General features: G+C 36.2%; 1 long non-coding RNA gene across 2 annotated transcripts in view; it reads left to right on the top strand.

The window, feature by feature from the left end:
* The first annotated feature begins 237 nt into the window (after positions 1-237).
* The window catches only part of LOC115610837, a 57579-nt gene continuing 35775 nt past the window's right edge, over positions 238-22041 (top strand). For both annotated transcript variants that reach the window (XR_003992354.1, XR_003992355.1), the window contains exon 1: positions 238-318. This is a non-coding gene — a long non-coding RNA (uncharacterized LOC115610837). The remainder of the gene's footprint in view (positions 319-22041) is intronic.

Genomic DNA, 22041 nt, shown 5'->3' with positions numbered 1-22041 from the left:
GAGTTCGGCACAGTTGTCCCGCCAGCATCATACCTAGGATCTAACTTTAAATTCAGGTTGATGTGAGGATTGATGGAACTTTATTTCATTTTTTCATGTGCTTATTCTAGTGCTTTTACTAGGACAAACAAAATTTTTTCATTGAGAATATGACCCGATGATCTCAATGGACCCAATTGGTTCTTCTGGTTAAAACAGTGGCTACCAATTTCTTTGTGTTATACCTGTTTTGTAGAGATTGAATCTGCAGTCTGCTGCTTGGACCCCAGGTGTTCCCAAGATAAAGTTCTGCTTGGGCTTAATTTCCCTGCAGCAAAGGTAAATACTGTTTCCTGAAAATGGTGGTGAGCTGACAGCACCTGTTAGCAGTGAGCTAACAGGTGGCCCTGTTACATGCTGGTCAGGGTTTGTGATGCTGAAAGGCCTGTGTTTCCTGACTGCCATTGGCATCCCAGCTCCTTGGGAAAAGGCAACTTTAACAATCTCAGCTGTAGACATCGTTGCTGAGTAGTGTCAGTCTTGCATGTCAACTTGAGTAAATAACTGAAGTGCTTTTGCTTACACAAAAGAGAACTAGTGTAATCTAAGTTAGTCACCTCCATGCAGTTCAGTCTTTTACTTAGAATATGTGAGCAGCAGTTTTCAATATGGTGTTTGATGAGAGCAATTTCCCACTTTTTACGCTTACTATCTTATGTTTCTTCTGAGAAGTTTGCAAATGTGAGCATTTTTGTAACTTAAAGTATCATATCAATAATTGTATGTTGAATTAAACCAGCTCTACAGGATGATCAAGTGTTAATTAAGTTAAATTTAGGGTTAGATTATGCCTTTATAGTCTTTGCAAAGAATGCTTTCAGAATCATGTACTACAGAAAAATTGCAAAAAAAAACCCAAAAAAAACAAAACACAAATGGGGGGAATAAAGTCACAGCTGGTAATACTAATGGAAAAGATAGGTGATTGTTGTGCAGAATGATAAAACAGAAGAGAAATCAAGCTTTGGAAATGAACACAACTGATCTATTGGCTATTACAATTAGTGCTAATAGATATTTTTCAGTCAGAATGTTTCTGCAACCTATAATCAACTTATTCTTTTCCATTAACCTGTGTTTCCTCACTGCTGTAAGAAACACAGCAGAATTTTCCTCTGAAGTTCTAAACCTTATGTAAACATATTTGAATGTGTTCTTGTAAATCTAGAATGCAGAATCCCGCAAATAACAGCATAAATATCAGTTTCAGATGTTCTTAGTTAGCCACACTCATACTATATATATATTACTTTTTAACTAGAAGAGCTCTCTTTCACCCTTATGTGCTGGTTTGTGTGTGTTTTGGTTTTGGTTTTGGTTTGGATCTCTCTCTCCCTCCTCCCTCACCGTGAGATTTTGCTCCAATGAATGTTTTGGAAGGAAGGTATTCAATTAAAATAAAGAAGGGATTTAAAAATAGTTTTTAATCTGGTGGATTTTTATTCTACTAGTTAAATCTCCTGTGATTAAAAGTGTAAAAACCTACATCTTCTGTGTGACTGTACTCCTTCCTTATTTGTTTACAGGAGTGATTAATAACAAAATACTCTGATCCTGTAGCAACACTGGAGAGGGTACTGATACAGCTGTTACTTTTTTAAAATCTTAAACAAGCTAATTACACTGACACTATTTCTGTGCTAATTTACCAACACTACAGGCATGAAATTGTTCAACTAGCTATCTTAGGATTCTCTGTTGTAAATTTGGGAGTATTAATATTGCTGGTCATATCAGATGTGTTCATTTTACTAGACGATACAGTGTTGTTACAGACTAATTTTAAGAAAATGTTAGTAGATTGTACTAGATGTTTATTGAATGTTACAGACACTGCAAGGTCAACAATATTTCTTACAGATTGCATTAGCTCACCTCTGGAAATGACTGCAATAAAATTATCTCTGTTTTCAATGCCTCCAGTAAGCATTTGGTGTTATTTCTGTAGTTTCATCTGGTGATAGTTAAAATTAAAATTGCATTTTGTTTTGGAATTTCTTATCTGATAGCATATTATGATGTAACGTAGATATTTTTCTCAATTGGCTCACTAATTGGGTAGAAGATGTTATTCTTTCTTAGCATTAAACAGTGATAGCTTTCATATGATACTTTGTACTTTTTCTCAGATATAGTGTTGTGTGTATTTCTGCCAGATGAATGTGAGAAAACTTTTTGTTCAGAGTAGATGAATTCCTTCTCACATATCTGAATACATGGAGAATCCTGTTTGAGGAAAGAAAGATCATATTAAAAAAATAGTGGTAATGAATAAATGAACAGTGGAAATAAAAATAAAGCATTTGTTAACACCTTATACACCAAACTTTTCTGAGATTTCCCTACAGTATTAAATGAGACTATTTTACCTTGATTGTTTTGAATTGGACAGTATTCCAAGATTTGGGAGTGTCCAAATTTTCCAACCTGAACATAAAATAAATCCAGTTTGGAGTGGCAGTGTTTTGCACTGATGAGATTCATAGCTTGTTTGTTTGTTTTGGTGGAAGCATGAGACCAAAGCAGCTCTGGGGCTGTTACCATCAAACAACTTATCTGAGCAGCAGAACTTTTACAGACAAGGTGGTGAGAAACTGGGTTTCTTTTCTGCTTACCGCCATGTTTCCACCACAAATGCTGCTGCTACACTTAGCTGTGTCTTTTTTAATGTGATAACTTCCAAGAATTTGTGGAAATAGAAAGACAATGCTCCACTCAATTACTGAAATACTGAAACCATTACAGAACCAGAAGTTGCTGTTGTGCCCTTGACCTGAATACTTTGTTCAATTCTGGTCATCTAGGGGAAGCTTAGAGAAAGGCTGCTGAAGTAAGCATAAAAATAAGGAGCTCATTTTACCAGAGTGCTGAAAGAGTCTGTCTTTTTCTATCTAGCTCGTAGATTGTATTGTTGCTTGCTTGAAATTTATTAAAAGGAGAAGCAATGCTGTTTAAATTCCATGGAGAAACTGTGCTTGTCAAAGAGCAAATGCATGTGAGACAAAGGATCAAAGATGATGAATACATATATGGCAAACATTAGATTAGTTGGGAGCTGGTAAGCTGTAAGAAGAATGAGTGTTTAAAGTAGCCTTTCTTCAGGTCTGCTAAGGCTATGCCATCTAACCAATTTGACGAGAGAGTGCTTATGAAAGGGACTAGGCTGTATGAAACAGATTGTCTCAGGTAACAGGGGGTTAGACATGATGACAACAGAAGCTGTTTTCAGTGTTTTATTCCTAAAAGAGTGTCTTAAGCACCTTATATCGTGTCCGGATACTATTATTTACAGGCAGCTGCTCTGATTCTCTTTCAGCTCAGATGTATGACATGCCTTATATACAGTAAAATTCTAGATGTTGTCAATGCAGCTGCATAACATTACTTCAGAGCTTATCTTGCTCCAAAAGATTGTAATTCAGGCTGGTATGTTCAGAGTGGTTGTTGGATTTAGGTGTCTAAATCACATTGATGTTGCACATAAATAAACGTTGGTAGTTAGATATATTGGTTTGAAGTCTGCACTCCTTAGCTGCAAATAGATTTGTGATTTAACAGTGCAGTTTGGGATTTTGAAAAATGGTTTTCCAATCTGAGTTCTGTATTTCATTTATATTTCTGTGCATTGATTCACATTGCCTATTAATTGACATAATTAAATAACATACAATCACACTGATCTTATTGTTTTTCCTGTAAACTAAGAAGTTCATTCATGAATTTGTTCTATTCCAACAGAGGGAACGAGTTTTCCTCTGAAGTTATTTCAGCTAATTGGCATGAAAGGGCCAAGATTCACTGCGTTAGCTCCTTGTAATTTTCATTACCTTTCATGCTGCTATTTTTTCTATCTTCTGACCATAAAATCCTGTTTCATTTGAAGAGGGTCTGAATTTTAAATAATGCTTCTAGTATAAAGCATATAAAACATAAAAGTATATATCTACCAAAATTAGGTTCTCAAAAAAGTAATCTCTTTGACTTGAATAAGACTATTTATTTGAACGACTGCTATTTAGCATCACTAATATGGATCAATTTAATTCTATTTTCCAGGGAAATGTACATTTATCATGGGATGTTGCTATGGTCACAAAGAAATTGTTTAGCAACTCCTTGTGAAAACTACTTTTATATTCACACAGAGAAAAAGTGCTCTGAAGAAAGATCTAATGAGAATAAGAGGTGCCTGTTGGAATAAAATATAAAATCTTTTTCAAGGAGCTATAATATCTTCTAGGTATCAATTAACATTAATTTCAGTATTAATTCATTAAAGTGTATTATTTTCTAATGTCAAAAGGGGTTAATGAAAAGTAATTTCACCAAAGTTAATCACTCTTCCATACAAGTTTTTCAAATACTTAGATACAAGAGAATTCAGAATGAGGCTTTGCACTGAACAGGTAAAAGGGCAGAGATCCCAGTCATCATGATTTTAATTCTTGTAAGTTAAATTGCGTTGCAGAATTTCTGTCTGTGTAATAGATAGGCTGAATCTAATTGTAGGAGCTTCTAATTGAGCTTCCTGTGAAGACAAGTAGTGTGCCATTGAAAAATTGCATCTTTCAGCTAAAAATTACTTTTTCCTCTCTTTCCAAAATAAGAGAATGTGATTATCCACATGTCATTCTTTGTGCCCACATATAAGATCAGTTTCTACAACTTTTTCATGTGGTGAGGGTTCTGTCTCCTCTATGCATACTTGGCAGTAGGATGGATCATGCTGGTTTGGAAGAATCATAGAATACCAGGTTGGAAGGGGTCATCTGGTCCAACCTTTCTAGGCAAAGCATGACCTAGATTAGATGTCCTGGCACCCTGTCCAGCTGAATCTTAAAAGTGTCCACTGCTGGGGAGATTATTTCAATGGCTGATTGTTCTCATTGTGAAAAATTTTCCTCTTGTTGGAATCTCCCCAGGAGTGACTTGTGCCCATTACCCTTCTTTTCTTAACATGTGACTCCTTGTAAAAAAGGAGTCTCCATCTTCTTTGTAGCCACTCTTTAAATACTGGAACATGGAAATAAGGTCTCCCCTGAGCCTTCTTTTCTCGAGGCTGAACAACCTCAGCTCTCTCAGTCTTTCCTTACACAGCAGAATTCGCAGTCCTTTGACCATCTTTGTGGCCTTTCTCTCTGGAACCTTTCCAGCCTGTCCACATCTTTTTTTTGCGTAGCAGGGACCAAAACTGGATGCAGTATGCCAGATTATTCCATAGTATTCCATTGTGGCCCCCTTGGCAACTGCCTTTGCCTCTCTGCAAGCTTTCCTGCCACTTACCATTTCATCAGCACTGTTTTTCATATTTAATTCTGATTAATAAATAAAAATTTCCTATAGTTTTGGGATTGGTATTAATCTAATTGTCTAGTGTGGTAACTAGCCTAGAAGTACACAGTTAGCCATGATTGATGAATAATTCAGATTAAGGCTGGTTTTAGTCAATTAACCTGCCCTCAGTGTATTGTATATAGCTGCTGTGGGCTCAGTGTTATCCATATAGCTATCAGAACTTACATAACTTACAGTTATCTCATCTTAGGGCATTTGTTACGGAGAGCTTTTTTTTTTTTTTTTCCCCTTCTTGTAGTCTTTTGAGGATTCTCAGATCCACGGTTGGTTTAGCTGCTGTTGTGCCAACATTCCTTGGATCTTTTACTCCAAAACAACTAGTAAAAAATGTGATATTATAGTGGCGCTTCTGTGATTTTACTTATAAATGAAACTGATCACAGCTTTGAACTGAGATTCTTTTTCCACAGGAAATAACACTGAAGTTAAAGGATCTGTGACACCTCATCTCCACTTTTTTTTCCTGTGTAAATAAAATGTAACTGTGTATGAACCCTTTTTCTAAAGCATTGAGAATTCTGTTAAAGAAATGTAATATAAGCCAAAATATAGTAATATCCTTGCAATTGAGGCAGCAACAAAGACATCTGAAAGTAGCAAAGATGGAAAACCCATCAAGCTGTGTAATTTTTCTGTTGTTCTCTGGCAACATCTATGTATGGTTGCGCCTGTGTACGTTATGTGTATATGTGTGGTACATACATAGATAATTGTATGGCTGTTTGTATGTGTGTGTATGTGTATCATATATCCTAGAACTCAAGCTCCTTGTTTGTTTTTTTTCCTCCTTTTCTTTTTTTTTTTTTTTTTTTTTAAATCCAGGCCATTTTCAGTTTATTTTTTCCTTTTTTCTTCCCTCTGTCTAATTCTTCCTTCTTGCTAATTTAAGAAATCTGTCCAAAGATTGACAGATCTTTGCCCTTTACTTGCTTATAACTGTTTCACTTTGCTTGCTCTTTACTTCTTATAAATGCTTGCAGAACAAAGCTTCACCAAGAATGTAAAAGTGCATTGAAATAATTCAAAGCAGGAATTCAGAATAGCTTTTGAATAGCAAACCAGAAGTATCGAAGTGGTTGTAAAAGTGTTTCTCAAGTAAGCAATAGTTCTGCCATTGTTAAAAATTCTGGATAGTCTATGTACACAAATTTTATCTACATCAACTAAAACCACATTCACATATTGGTCAATTTAGCCAGAACTCATAAGGGTTTTTTTTGCTGGGTTTAAGTTTCCTTAGAGAGAATAAATGGCTCCTAATCCAGAGAAAAATCCAGGAAAATCCAGTCTTCTAAGCAATTATTAGATCATAAATGATTTGCAGTAATTCACCACATTGTGAATAATTTCTTCTTGTAATCTAATTTTTTTTTTTTTTTGCTAGTTGAAATATATTAGGAAAAGAAATGGAATCTGAATTTATTTTGCTGCTAAAATACCATAGACTGCTAATAAGATCAAGTAAAAGTCTGGTAAATTGAGTGATTATGAAGACAGGCTAAGAAAGTTGGGGCTGTTCAGCCTGGAGAAGGGAAGGCTGCGTGGAGACCGCATAGCAGCCTTCCGGTATCTGGTGGGGTCCTACAAGAATACTGGAGAGGGACTCTTCATAAGGGACTGTAGTGATAGGACAAGGGGTAATGGGTTCAAACTTAAACAGGGGTAGTTCAGGTTATATACAAGGAAGATGTTCTTTACTGTGAGGGTGGTGAGGCACTGGAACAGGTTGCCCAAAGAAGGGGTAAATGCTCCATCCCTGGCAGTGTTCAAGGCCAGGCTGGACAGAGCCTTGGGTTACATGGTCAAGGGTGAGGCATCCCTGCCCATGGCAAGGGGGTTGGAACTAGATGATCTTAATCTTTCCAACCCTAACTATTCTATGATTCCATGATTCTATGATTATGTGGTTCATGTGACAACACAGGCAGAGTGTCTCTGAATGAATTTGCTGAGCACTGGAACCATGACATTCAACTTTCTCCTGTAAGTAGAGAGTTGCTAACAGTGTTACATGGCCTTGGTAATTTTTCCATTAATATCATGTAAATAAGATTCAAGCCTAGGCTATGGTTGTTTGCTTTTATAATGAATGATTTAGCAATTAATATTAAGAAAATGAAAGATTTGTGGCATATCCTGATTGAAGTAATAGCCTTCTAGGCAATAGTTTAAAAGCTGATTTAAAAAGTTGTAAATTTCCAAAAGTCTTTTTGTTAAAAATAACTTTGAACTGCACCTGCAAAAAAAAAAAAAAAAAAAAAAAAAATTTACTAAGTCTGCAAAATATTAAGTTCCTGCTTCTTATTGTTAGAGCAGTCCATTATATAGAGAGAAGAAATAAGTTTGAAACTCAAGATTATAGTCTTGAGATTTCATTTATCATAATTTATCATAATAATGAAAGATTATTATGAAAATGTTGTCTCTAAGCCTAAAAAAAGCTGATGAGGGATTAGTGCAGGACCGAGGCTCTTTTCCTACTTAAATGAGGTCACGAAATCAGAGCAGACAGATAAAAAGAAATTCTAACATTAAAAAAGTACTTCATGGTGGAGTTCAAAAAGTGGCTTGAACCAAAACAGCATACTTTAAAGATTATAGCCTGAGAAACTAATATAAATATGCACACCTCTAAAGCAGAATTAAAATGACTAGAAACATCAAAAGGGCTCAAAAAAAGGCAGCAACATGGGACCAGTAAAAGACCATAGGGTGGCCATGGTTTGTTAATGGTGGATGCTACCTCTCCCTTTATGGGTAATTCTAGAAACAGTCATGTTTTCTCAATAAAATATTAGAATTATGAATTCATTGCCATGTGATATTAGTAAAACTGCAATCTTAATCTGAGAGAAGAGACTGAATACATACGTTTGTCTGGCAAGGTTAAGCACAGTTACACTTGGTAGACTGGAAATTATTTCTTATGATTCAAGACAGTAAGTCAAATATTTTCAAAGAAATATTCTTTGAATAAGTCACCACATGTTTATCTGCTATAATAATTCTTATATCTTCTTTTCCTACATTCGTTACTGGCCACTGTTGGAGACAGAACTCTGAGTTAGAAAGTCAATGTGGCAAATCCTGCCCTAATGTGCCCATTAGACACATTCTACAAACACATTGTTGCTACACAACAGCCTGTCTTGATGGTATTCCAGAAAATAGGAAAAAAAAAGGAATGTTTCCTTCATACGATTGTACAAAGAGTATATAGCTATTGATTAGCTATACAGGTTGTTTCTTTGAAGAGGAGTGTAGAAGAAATTGCTTTAGTATTTTGGGTGATTTACTTATACTGAACCTGGCAAGGTCCACTAAATACTAGGGAAAAAAAATCAACCTGATGAATTAAATTTCTGCAAATGTAATTAAATCCTGTCCTACGTTTGTTCATGTATCAGTAAACTAATTGCATTTAGTCAAACATTTGCTTTGAGTCTGGACAAAATTAAATTAATTTCCCTAGCTGTGAACTATAGGAAAGCAACATATAGTAAATTGCTCAAGCATTCAGACTATTGACTCAAAAGGCAGAGTTGCAGCAGAAATGTTGATATGTTCAGTAAAAGGGGCTATTAGAAGAATTACGTTTAACTTGAAAAACAATTAATTTTTGATTATACAATTATATATAACAATTAGATTAATTAAAAAAATACTAGGGAAGGTTTATTTCCTTCTGCCTCTTGCAGTTCAGTTCTAAAACCATGAAATTTCTCCTCAACTTTCACAGTGTGATTCACATGGGTGAGACTCAGCTGAATCGCAATTTGACAGAACAGCTCACAAAGATGCCCATGCTCAGAAAGTAAGTAGTTGGAAAAGTGTAAGTGGAATGAATCTGAGAGGACTGGGACAAGCACCATTATCCACCCAGGAGAAAGGTTTCATATAATTGTCATCTGTACATGTGTTGAAGAAGATCTCAACTCACTGAGGGATTGTGTGGAGAAAAAACAAAAAAGGTTTGGAACAGATTTTGAGGGCAAATCTGTTCCATTTTCTGTAAAGATTTGTATTGAGAAGAGGAATAAGATAGGTTATTTCTATAAGTCTTCCTTCCTATTTCTGCTCTGAGCTGAGAAGTCCATGAACAAGCTCAGTGTTGAGCTGAGCTTGCACTGTAATTGTGCTGAACAGCACAAGCTCAGCACTGCTGGGTAGGTGGGTCCCAGCTCTGCACTAACAATATTCATTAGAGTGTCTGGCCGTGACTGAGTGAGCTTGTGAAAGGTGGAAGAATGCAATGCACTGAAGCTGTCCTATGCTGTTCACAGTACAGAAGTGTGACTGAGGCTATATGGTTTCATGATCAGGATATAAATTAAGAGATGAGGGTTCTAGGGACATTACAATTATTGTTATAATGTCATAAGAAGATACTGAGAGCATTATCTTCTGGGTGTCCTGTATTTGAGGAAGCCTGAACTCAAATACTTTCCCTCTGCATGAATGGTCTAACACTTGAGGTCCTGTAACAGCTATTCTCATTCCAATAATGTTGTGAATTAGTTTCACAACATTAGAAAAAGCCTTCTTTTCACAATAAGAAAAGCCTTCTTTTGCTTTGCCTACAAGCGAGTTAGAAGCTAAACAAAAACTTCAGGGAAAGATTGAAAAAATAATAATCCTGATATGATCTGAGCTGATTTTTTTTTTAACTACTGCACCAAAAAACAAATTTTCATACAACCATATTTTAGTGAAGTGCAAACATCTGGCTGAACTAGATGAATACTTATCCTTCCCCAGTCTCTGATCTGAGTCCTTTAAGGTTTAATCATTATCACCTATTACTTTGAATAAAAGGAATAGAAATGTGAATGCTAGAGACGGATAGAGGATTCATTTTCAAAACGCAAATCTGACATTCTCACACAATTTGTCTTTAAACTACTTTATTACTCGTCCCCTCAGCCTGACTCTTTCACACTTCTTGTTCTTTGACTTATGGGGGGTTTACTATCCACAGCACCTACCAAACAATATAATCACAGAATGACAGTCAAGATCATCACTTTTGCTCAGTTCTGTGCACATTTAGTTGCACTAAATCATAGACAGAATAAAGTATGGGAGGGTGCTTCTGTAATAAACTCTGTATACATGGTATTTAAAGAAAACCTCGTAACCAAGGCAAGCAAACCTGCAGAACAATGTCCAGACTTGAACATCGTACAAAACACTGAGAAGCCCAATAAAGATCTGGCTGATATTCAGGAATCACTGTCAGATTAAACAGCAGTGGAAAGAAAAAAGACATATTTGTCATAACACTTTATGTTTTGCCATCTCCTGACTGGACCATACTTATCACACAAATACTGAAAGTCATTACTTGAAATGGTACCTTAAAGAAAATGCTGAAACAAATTGGTTACAGCTAAAAGTTGTAACCAGTTACAAAGTACATACTTTGTAAATCACAAGTAAATCATACTTGTAGAACTTATACAAAGTTTAGACTCTCAGGTTTCTCTTACTGCATCATATACTTGAGCAAGACGTCATTCATCTTTTTGTATAATGAATAACTAAACTCATCTGCATCTGTTCTCCTCCTACTCATTTAAGCTGTGTACTTTGTGACACAAAGTAAATAGTTGATTCACAGCTGGATGAAAAATGTGCATGCAAAATTAATATCAGTAAACAAAAATATTATTTTAGGTGGGTTAATTTACGTTGCTCACTGCTTTATTTTCTACAGACTAATTCAATTTTGTATGCCACAATATAAATTCACAAGAATAAAAGGCTTTTTGATTATCAGAACTATACCATCCAACTCAGCCTGTAAGTATATTTGATTCATTTTGGCTACGCTGTCCTATTTTTTCCCCCTTCAGCTCACACATCTCTTGGCACAGAACTCTTAAGGAGCTGTTTCCTTATAGTTTTTTATTTAACTGGCTCACATGCTTAAAACTGCGGATCTGAGTGTTAATAGACTTCATCTGTAATAGTTAAAATTAACTTGTTATCAGTTTGGTATGGATTAAACCAGTTTGTTATTGTAAAAATAACAGTATGATGCAAATACAGCTCATAGAAAGAAAACCAGGATGCTCTATAGGGATTTTTTGCTGGATTTTTTTTTTCCCCCAGTAAAGCAGTGCTAGTATGCCAACTGTTCTTGTTTAGAGAGAAGAAAAGCTTGCAGTAAGACTTGAAAAGCCGCAAGTAACATAGAAACCAAACTAGAAAGGACAGAAGACTGTCAGACAAAACAAAGCAGAACTTTGTAGCTGGAAAGCAGAATGTGTGAATGAGGCTATAAGGGGAAAGGCATAGCTGAGGCTTTAAGTACTGCAAATAAGTCAGCTGAAGTTAACTTACTCTGCATAAACTATACAGCAAAACATAAAATAGAAAAAAGCTGAGAAAGGGTCAGCTTAGAATCTGTTTAGTAAAATCTGGAACATAGTAGCTCTAAGTGAAAAGTGTGTTGAAGTGATGTGAGAGAAATAGAAGAAATGCCATGCAAAAACAATCTTGTTCTCCATCTACTCTAGTATTCTGTTTTTAGCAGTGACCCTCAGTGCTATAACATGTTTTAAAGAAAGCTGGAAGAAGACATGTAGTAAGCAACTATAAAATCTGCCCTAAGGAAAAAGTTTCTTCCTGCAACCCACCAGTTAGAGGTTTGTTTATGCCCTGAGGTATGAAGATTAATATTCCATCCAAATGCTTTTATTTTATAAAGCTTTACAGTTGTTTTTTTTATAAAAATGTTCATTTTAATTATTATTATTTTTAATCCTGCTGACCCTCTGAAAGCCATGGATGTCCGCAACAATAAATCCCACCACATATTTATGTGACAGAAATGTACTTTATAACTTTAAAGGGCATCTGGAACAAGTGGCTGCTTCCAGATGCTTACTGAGGTCATCACTGACTAAACGCAAAGGTGAAAATAATTAAAAAGCCAAACCATATTTAAGGGGAGGAGGGGAGTGGAATTAAGAGAGAATAGATACAATAACAGCACTGTTTCACCAGACAGTTGCAATTCATCTGATCCTTGTGGCTGCCATATACAAACAGCTAATGTGACAAACCTTAACTATAACCAGTTGGGAATCATAATCTGTTTAGATTGCATAAACCTCAACTTTCTAATGTTCAGTGAAGACGAATTTGCTAAAAAGAAAGCTCACAAGCCCCACAGTCTTAAGTTATTAGAGTAGCTGCAGCAATTATAGGAAAAGAGGGAGGCTTGCAACTCTTGTTTGGACAGACAAATTTCTTACACTTGTGAAGCTTACTCAATGTATATATTGTAAATAACTGAAGTGAAAATATATTCATGTTTTTAGGAATCTGTTTTCTCTAGCTGTTATTTTAGGTTAAAGGGCTTGATTTTGAAAATGTGAGCAGCAAAACTACCTATGCACATATTTATACATTCAAATCTTTGTGCAGTGGGATCTACAATGAAAATACCCTAATAAAAATACCCCAGCTATGAAGACAATTTTATTTTTGCTTTTTTGTTGTTGTTGTTTGTTTAGGAAGTTATATGCAAGACAATTCAAAGCAGAGGCTGTGCAGTGCCATCAAGGCAGTAAAGATTAAATAAAGCCTTTCTCATTCTTGGTTTTCAAAGAAAGCAATACCTGATTATCCTTCCAATATCTGTACTCTTAAGAGATATTTCATTGTTTGTTTTTTGGTAGTAGACAGCAAATGTAGATATTTTCCATTTTTTAAATGAAAAATATGATGCCCATCCAATATATTCTGAAATATATATTGGTAACGGGAGTCTATCCCAGCCCAAAAGTTTCGCATCTATAAGAAGCAAGGTAAGCGAAAGAACAGATCAGAAGGGGCCAGATATTAAAGATAGGATGAAATGGGAATGCAATGACAAATAAAGGTCTTAGCTGTGGCATTTCACCACAGAGCTACAGTGAAAGTAATGAAAAGCTGCCTTGCTTCTGGTGATGCTTAGGGAGCAATTCGAGAAAGATAACCTTCTTGAGTTCCTGATGCCAAAGAGCTCTGCTTCCAATGTCAGTCTTTCAAATGGCCTTTGTGGCCTCCAACCTAGTGACCTAAGGAAAAAAAACTTCTATTTTGCCTTCTGCCAACTTTCTGCAACACTGTCCATCCCATAGCTACTCAAAGATGAAGTCCGTCCTTATTCTCAATGCCCCATTCAAGATATAATAGCTATTAGAGAAGATGCTCAGAGGAGGAAGGGGTAATGAAAAGTTAAAATATTAAGTAACTCTTCAACCTCCCCTTCCTCATACAATATTTTAGAGTCAGAGATATTTGCAATTCTATCTTTTTTCCTATGCCTATGCCAAAATCAGGACTCTAGGCTCTGGCTGGTAAGAACTTGTAGTTTAAACTATTGTGATATCTGAAGGACTTATTTTATTTGCAAACTGAACCAAATTCCATTTTTATTTACCCTGGTAACAGGTAGCACTGAAATGTGTATAGTATGGATTCTTTCGTTTTCTATTTTGCTCTCTAATGACTTGTGCAGACATTTTCTGCTCATTACATGACAGCCAAATTTATGGTCAGGCTAGGAGAAATTGCCATTTTGTGTGTGTGTGTAAAATTTCAAAGAACTTTATTAAGCAGGTAATTTTTTATTCCTTTAATCATAGCATTCATTTAACTCTAATTATGTTAACAGTTTCAGTTATAGTTGAGTTAAATAAAATAATCTAAGCCTTGCAAAGGAGTAGATTTATTGATTTATCTCAAATTTTTATACAGCGTTGGGTCTCACTTTCAGGAAGGCAGAGTTGTTAAAGGTTTAGCTATGCAAACAGCGAAACTGAACAAGACAGACTATATCCTAAGTCCGATATGTGTACAATGATGATTAATGCCTATTAACTGCAACATGCATTTAAGCAAGTCCATTTCTAATCAGGAGAGCTCTTTGGCTTCTGCATCTAATTATACCTTGAAGATCCTCTTGCTTAAACCTATGCATTGCTTTTGAACAGAGGCACTTTCCTGAAAGCAGGGTATGCATAGCAACTAGTTTTGTATTGAATGCTTATTTTTAACCTAATGAGCTAAAGCCTCCTAGACCCCAACTATTTCAGAAGCAGGTATTGTTCATTGTCCAAAACAATGTTCTTGTAGTGCGATTTACATTGTTTAACATCTACACATTGTTGTTTAGGTCAAAAATCCATAGTTAAAACCACCAAAGGACAGATTTTCTGCCCAGATAGTGTAGCAGCCAGGAAGGAGCCATTCAAGTCTAGTGAGCAACTACCACGACTTTGTAAGAACATGATTTATTTGAAATTCCATAAAAGCTCAAAAAACCTTTTCTATTTCAACAGGTAATTTCAACTGGAATTTGTATAACATTGTGCACATTGTTGGTATTGCAGTAAGAGAAGGTGTTTTTTCCTCTTTTATTCCACCCATTTCTGCCTAAGATCTCTGCACTCTTTTTGTGGATAAAGAACCTGGTATGTTTTTTAGTTTTATGGGTTTTAGACACAGTCCAGCAGATCATCTAAATACCAAGCAGGGAATTGCAATAAACGAGACTGTTATATATGATATGAAGGTGTTGAGGTGTTGTTGAAGAGAGCAGGAGAAAAGTGACATGGACAGCTATAGACCACAACAGTTCAACCTCTTAGAGAAGACTTTGAGACATATTTTGAAGATGGATTAACTAAAGATGTAGAGTCAAATGGAAAATGGGAAAAGACAATATGGATTTAAAGATTCTCACAATGATGTGGTCTCTTTCTTTGGTAGCATAATTGATTTTATAGACAAGAAAAATACAGTAGAGTTAATCTGTCTGGAGTTTGGGAAATCATTTGATTTAGTGTCTGAAGGGCAATTACTATTTCAAGATGAGAAAATACAGTAAACTATGGTATGGATAATGCACTCCTAAAATGAAGGTGAAACAGGTAATGTTGAGAAGGGAAGGAACAGTATGAAAGGCAGTTACCTTTAGGAAGCCTGCAGGCCTGAGTTTGAGAATAATTTTATTGAATGTTATTGCTAGTGGTGCTGGCATATGGGATTAGAGCATGCTGGCGAGGAGTGCTACTAAAACTATTTGCATGCTAGTACAGAGGAGGATTAGAATTTCCAGTAGGTAAAACTAGTATAGCAAGCTTGTAAAAATACTGGATTTATCAGAGATCTGTGGAAATACAGATGTCAACAAGGCAGTAATATTGGCTAAGGAGGACAAGTTAGTTCAGCTGCTACATCACTTTTTTTCACTAGACTACTTCAGTAACACCATTTAAAAGAAAAAAGTGTTTATAGGAAATGTGGCAAAGGTAGAGAAGACTGTATTTGCAGATCCAAAGCTATCAGAAAGGAGCAATTTTTGTTATTTTATATTTCACTAATAAGAGAATTTTTTTTGGAAAAAAAGGAAAGGTATAAAATCCCATGCCACCTCAAATGGTCACTAAATTGGAAAGATACAAGCAGAACAGAATGGAAAGACATTCAGTTTTAGAATTACTGCTTAATAATAATTTTTTTGCTTCAGAGTTTTGTTGCTGGTCACATTCCTTATCGAGGTCGTGCAACTTAAGCATTAGCCCTTGATTTAGGCCATATACCAGAAATCTAGCTGTATCACAACAACCAGCAATTTTGTTTCCAAAATGGCAGCCTGTTACACTGTAAACTGTGAATGCTCTTAGAAATTAATTTGTTCACTAGCTTATTAAGGAGGGTGGTTTTGAACTTTATTAAAACAGTTCCTAAACAATTTTCAGCAAATGCCAGAGATTTTTAAATAGCCATAAATACTGCCCATGCTGGCAATAAAAGCATACATATTTCTAGCAACAGGACTCAGTCTTCATTGAAATACTGTTTTGGAGACTGTGAAAGAGGTGTTGCAATTGCAGGAAAAATGGAATTCTCCTTAGTTTTAAGACTCTGTTGATGGTAGCAATATAATCTGCAATATCTGTAAAGTGCTGTTTATGATGCTACCATCAGCTGCTGCTTTGCAGAATAACATTAGAGAGTGACATTTACTATAAGAAAATATTCTGAGAAAGCAAAGTCAGCTACAAAATAAAATCAATGATTGCTCGCTTTCTTTAGATGAGTCCAGTTTTAAGATGCAATTGTATCTGTTTTCACTGGAATTAGTTGTGGACATGGAGCATTCATGTATATGGCTCTGCCTTAGGATATTGTATAACAAAATATAGTGGGCCTAGAACTGGAACTAGCATGAGAATGTTGGTACAATGCTTAAACAGATAATAACATTTACAGATCTGTTGGGACTCTGGCCTAGGTGTTTTATTTGATTCTTCAATGCAGTGAAGTAATTTTTGACCACTAGATGGGACTATACAACTTCATACAGTAGTATTAACAGCAGTATTTGAGAGTTTGTTTCACTCACAATTAGTAGTTTTCCCCTTCCACACTTTACTGAACAAGAGCTTTGTCCCCACCCTTTGCAAAGGGTGAAAACAACAGAGCCTCTTCTAAACAAGGATCTCTGTAAAGCTAGTGACAACAACAAAATAACAAACACTTCATTCTATCCTAATAGAAGATCCAGCATGCGTATAAACAAGTTTTAAAGTTGTAACAAATCAGTTTATCCTCTGTTGGGACTAACACTGCAATGATGCTGCTTGACTATGCACTACTACTACATATTTCTTCTTCATCATCTTTTTCCTTGGTATGCAGTTATCTTAGCTGTCTGACAAGCTGTCAGACTCAGCTGAGTCTGACTTTCTAAACTATGTATTATACACATTTCTTTCTAATCTCAGGCTCAGCCAGGGTTCTGTGATACATTATTCAGATGAAGATGCTATAAGAAATAAAAGAAATGAAAATCAGTTATCCCTTTCCCACCTAATTCATTACATTCTTCTTTAGTTTTCCTGTGATTAGATTCACAGTGATTGGAGTTTGTCGCAGTAAAGCACTTACCACTTTGATGAGCTCAGCAGGTTTTATTTCATTGTGAAACAGTGTTTGGCAGATGGAAAACTGATCTTGGTTGGCTATTGTGATTCTAATGCATATTTTTCCTTTAAAATGTTTTTTTTTTTCTTTTTTCATTTTACTTGTGCTGGATCTTAGAGCGGTAATTGCACTATGGTTCTTTTCATTTGATGCCTAAAGATGTTGACTTTAACCAGCATAGGATAACACATTTAAATCCCAAAGCTATTTTGATCTGGAACGTGTGGGAAAGGTCTTGACCGTGTGATAGGGGTCGTTGCTGAATTTATTTTTGTTTCTTGTGGGTAATGTGAATTTCAAGCTCTGTGACTGTCTTTTGAAAAACTAAATGAAAGGAAACAAAGCACAAATTGATTTCTTTCTTTGTCTGGAATGTTCGGTAAGAGCATCTGGAACACACTTACAGTTTTAACACCAACTCTAATGAGACAGTGATTCTACCCAGCTCTTTTGTGGGAAATACTATCTAATTTACTGATGTGTCCGCAATGGATATGTAACCTGGCTTTTGCCATTTAAGCTCAGTCACTGAAAGCCATCTAATTTTTTGTTTATTGTACCCCACTGAGAATTTGTACTCTAAAATAACAAACCAGGAGATCAAGATACTATTTTTTCATTTTAGCACAGAATAGAGACAATATCATTAACATGCTGAAATGTCACAGCTCATCCAGCTGATATGCACATGCACTGAAGAACAGTGGTTCCTCATGAAAGTGACATATTGGTAGATGAGTGTTTGTTACTCAGATACCTTCAGCAAGATAGAGAGATGTATTCACAGGTCCAAGCAAATGCCATTTCCCTCTAGGGTCCAGAAATATCTCAGAAATGCCTTACAGTTATTAACACAGATAGCCAGAAACAGCAGAAACAGAATGATCAGATTTTCTTTCACCATTGCCAGAAAAAGGTTCTCAACTAACATAATCAATATGGTTTCTAGTTCTTACTGCTGTGGCATGCCTGTATGTAATAGGTATCAAGATAGACAGATACATAGAAACATACATTTTGTTTATTTAATGACAAATGAAGTGTGGTTACAATATATTCATATATATTTGAAACTGTCATAACCTTGGTTGATACTCATTTCATTGCGGGTGAGGAAATCTGACTGGCAGGGTCCTTTGGCACTTTTACAGATATATCATCTGGCTCAGCACTACCTAGGACTCATTGTGTACAAAGAAAAAGGTGAGCTGTTCTGTGCATATTATAGAAAGAGAGCATGGACATATGTATGAGTATAAATACATTTCCCTGCCCATGGCAGGGGGTTTGGAGCTAGATGATCTTAAGGTCCTTTCCAACCCTAACTGTTCTATGATTCTATACATGTGCGTGTGTGTATATGCTTTCCTAAGTGCACATTGAAGGCTACTTCTCCAGACACTCTCTCAGTTGCACTTAGAAAAGTTCTCAGTGTGTCAAAGGTACCTTGAAAAACTGACAGAACTGTTCCAGCAGTAGCACCCTTTATTTGTCAACTTGCTTTAAAAATGAAAATTGGATTCAACTCTGCATATCTTGCTTCATAATTGTCTTCAAGAGCTTGGTTTCCAGCTATATCCCACAAATTGGTATGCACCGTGAACAACAAAGAATATACAACAGCTGCAGTTTTCCAAGCAGAGATGTTTGGCATTGCAATATGCGTTTACCTATTTCTCAGTTTCTTGTCACTGACTAACAAGGGGAGGAAGAAGGTTATATGTGTGTCTGCAAAGGGAAGACTGCAGGTCGAGATTGTTTCATGTCTGAACAGAGGCTGGATCAGATCTGATTCTCTAAGATCCAGGAAGCCAGACCAGTCTTGAGAATATTCTTCATTTCTTTCCTGAGCTTCACAAAGCACATATGTAGGAAAAAATAATCAAGCTTTCTCCCTGCTAAAACAGTTACCCTTTTTACAGAAATTTTACAGTTTTTTTCTTCTAGCAGTAGCTTAGACTTTTACACTTTCCTCCACTGAGAAAGATTATTACTGCAGCTCGTGGTGTTTAGCTAAAGTAGAATGCAAGTGCTGCTGCTGCTGAGGATATAAAATTGAGAGAGACGCTTTTGATTCCTTATCCTTCATCTTCCAAAGTGCCTGGCCATTTTGTGCAGCCTGGCCGCTAGAGAGAAAATTCTGTCTTTAGGCAAACCTGCTTTTGCATTAAAATTCCTGATTTTCACAAAATACATGATTACTGTTACTTCTTAGAAATCACATCTATTTACAGGTAAAACTGAAACATTATCTGTTTGCTTTTGTGTGTAAAAGCTTAAAGTTATACAAGATTTTATGCAAAGCTTGTTAAGTTTATGTGAAGATAAAAGTTGTATTTTGAGGAAAACACCCAAATGGTAGGGTGGAGGTTACTTTTACGTGATGAAGTTAGCTGTTCCTCCTACTCACAGCTTTATACAGTGTCAAAAGGTCTAGCAGGGACATTTGAGCAACAGTACCTGCAGTATGCTGATGGCATCCAGACTAGTCTTTGCTGAGGGAGCTGAGTGGACTGCTTAGCCCATCAGAAATATGGGGTGTGAATGAGGGTTGCCTCCAAATACTGTTGCTAAAGTCTGAGGGGCTCAACAGCTGTAACACAGTTCCTTTGAGGGAGAAATCTCTCTAGCTCATTTTGTCTTAGGCAGAACAAGCTGATGAAAAGTGTTTCATACACCAATGGTTGAGATGACATTAACCGGGTTAATGAGGTTGGCTCTCCTCTGCGTGGTGTTTTACACTTTTTCAACCTGCCCTGACTGTAGGGGTTAAATAAGTGTCCAGAGATGTGGATATTGGACTTGGAGAAAGGAAGGAGGTATTTTGAGATTTGCTTGTATTGTAAGCGGATTAACTGTGGCTTTCCTTCATTTTTATCATGTCAGAACCTATAACTCTATGAACCCTATCTAATGGTGTGGATTTTGTAGAGAAATACTTATCTGGCTTGAGTTACAGGCTGAGTGAAGCAAACATCAATTTGTCACATTCCCTGGGGTGTGTAATCATTGTACACTGGTTATTAGACTACTCAAAGAGACCCAAAACACTAACACATTTCTTCAAAAGGGTAAAAGTGTACATCTTCCTATTAGCTGCCTGAGCCTGTTTGGAAGTTTGTAGTGAAAGAAAAAATTGGCATCTGATGACCCGTGTCAGCCAGCAACACCTTCTGGACTCTTAGGTCCTGAAGGATTTTCTAACATGTTTATTTTGAAATAGTATCAGGGCTAAAAATATAAGACACTTAAGAATGCAGTAATGTGTGGTCTCACTGGAGAGTAAGAAAGCCAAAACAACTAAGGAATCATTTGAGGGCATCTCCCAGTGGACAAAGAAGCTGTAAGTTGCATGTAAAACAGAATCTGAAAAAGTTAAGTTGGGCCATGATTCATGCCCCTGAGAAAGTTTTTTTCATCTTTATGCAGAGATCAAAAAAAACTCAACCAACCAACAAGCAATCTTCCATCCCCCTCCGAACATGAATATCTCTGGGAATAATGTATAGAAGAGCCGTCGGGTAGGATGCATTCTTTATGGCTCTAGGAAAAACTGCAACATTTTGGTTTTTAATACATACTTAAGAATTAGATAAATGTATAATAAAGGGAGGTTGCTTTATTACCAACAAAAGGAGAAGGCTGATACTGGGCACTTTTTTTAATCCTTTTTTTTAATTCTTGAGATATCCGCAGGTTTCCAGCAGATTCATTTAGAAAAAAAACCATCCAGAAGATAAATACTCCTATTCACGCAGTCATTCAGCTAGCATTTTAGGAGACACTGTTCCCTCGGGCTGCCACTGGTCATATTAAGGCTTACCAAGAAAGAAAGGCTTACCTAAAGTGTGCATATCTGAATATGATGAAAGAATGGTAGAAAAGCATGACTAAAGACTCTGAGTTGCTGCAGGAGAGGTGGATCTATTAAAGCATTCTATGTTGAAATGAAGACAACATACCTGGAAAATCTTTTATAGCAAAGTGAGCAGGCAGGTCATACTAAAGTGATTCCATCAGCTCTGTAATTATAGATGTCTGCAAGGAACTTACTCGTATGGCTCTGTTCTCATAAGACGGCCCTCAAGATGTGTGGCTTATGCACCACTGGCATTAAGGAAAATTAAATAGAAAAAAGTCTTTGGCCTTAGTCTCTGAGAATAAAAATAGTTTGATTTCATTATTTACCAAAAGGTCAATGTTAGCTGAAACTGACTATAAGCCATTACTGCTATTGCCAAAAGGTGCCTGCAAACAGCCTCTACTGAATTAAATCATCATTTTCAGCTGCAAATGCATGCTTTTTCAGGAGAAAGGGTCTGAGGAAAAAACATATGTGGTTGGAGATATGGATTCTCAGATAAAAGTGATTGGGTAGGACTCCAGAGCTGTTATATACCTGGCAGCTGATACAAAGTAAGCAAACAGACTTGCCCTGCAAAGGCAAACCGAGGGGTGATTCTTTATACCACCACCATGCTATCTTCTAGGTGGTAAAACAGACTATTATCCCTATGCAGTGAAGTATTTTAGTAAAGAGGTTTTTGTTGAAAGATACATGAAGAGGTACAGAAGAATAACATAACAGGGAGATAAGAAAGTGACATAAAGCTAGAAAATATGTTTTTAAAAAATATTATATTTTATACACCGTGAAGACTA

The sequence above is a fragment of the Strigops habroptila genome, chromosome 7 (genome assembly GCF_004027225.2).
Source record: "Strigops habroptila isolate Jane chromosome 7, bStrHab1.2.pri, whole genome shotgun sequence".
In the NCBI taxonomy this organism is placed as follows: domain Eukaryota; kingdom Metazoa; phylum Chordata; class Aves; order Psittaciformes; family Psittacidae; genus Strigops; species Strigops habroptila.
This window is presented reverse-complemented; position numbering and strand designations above follow the sequence as displayed.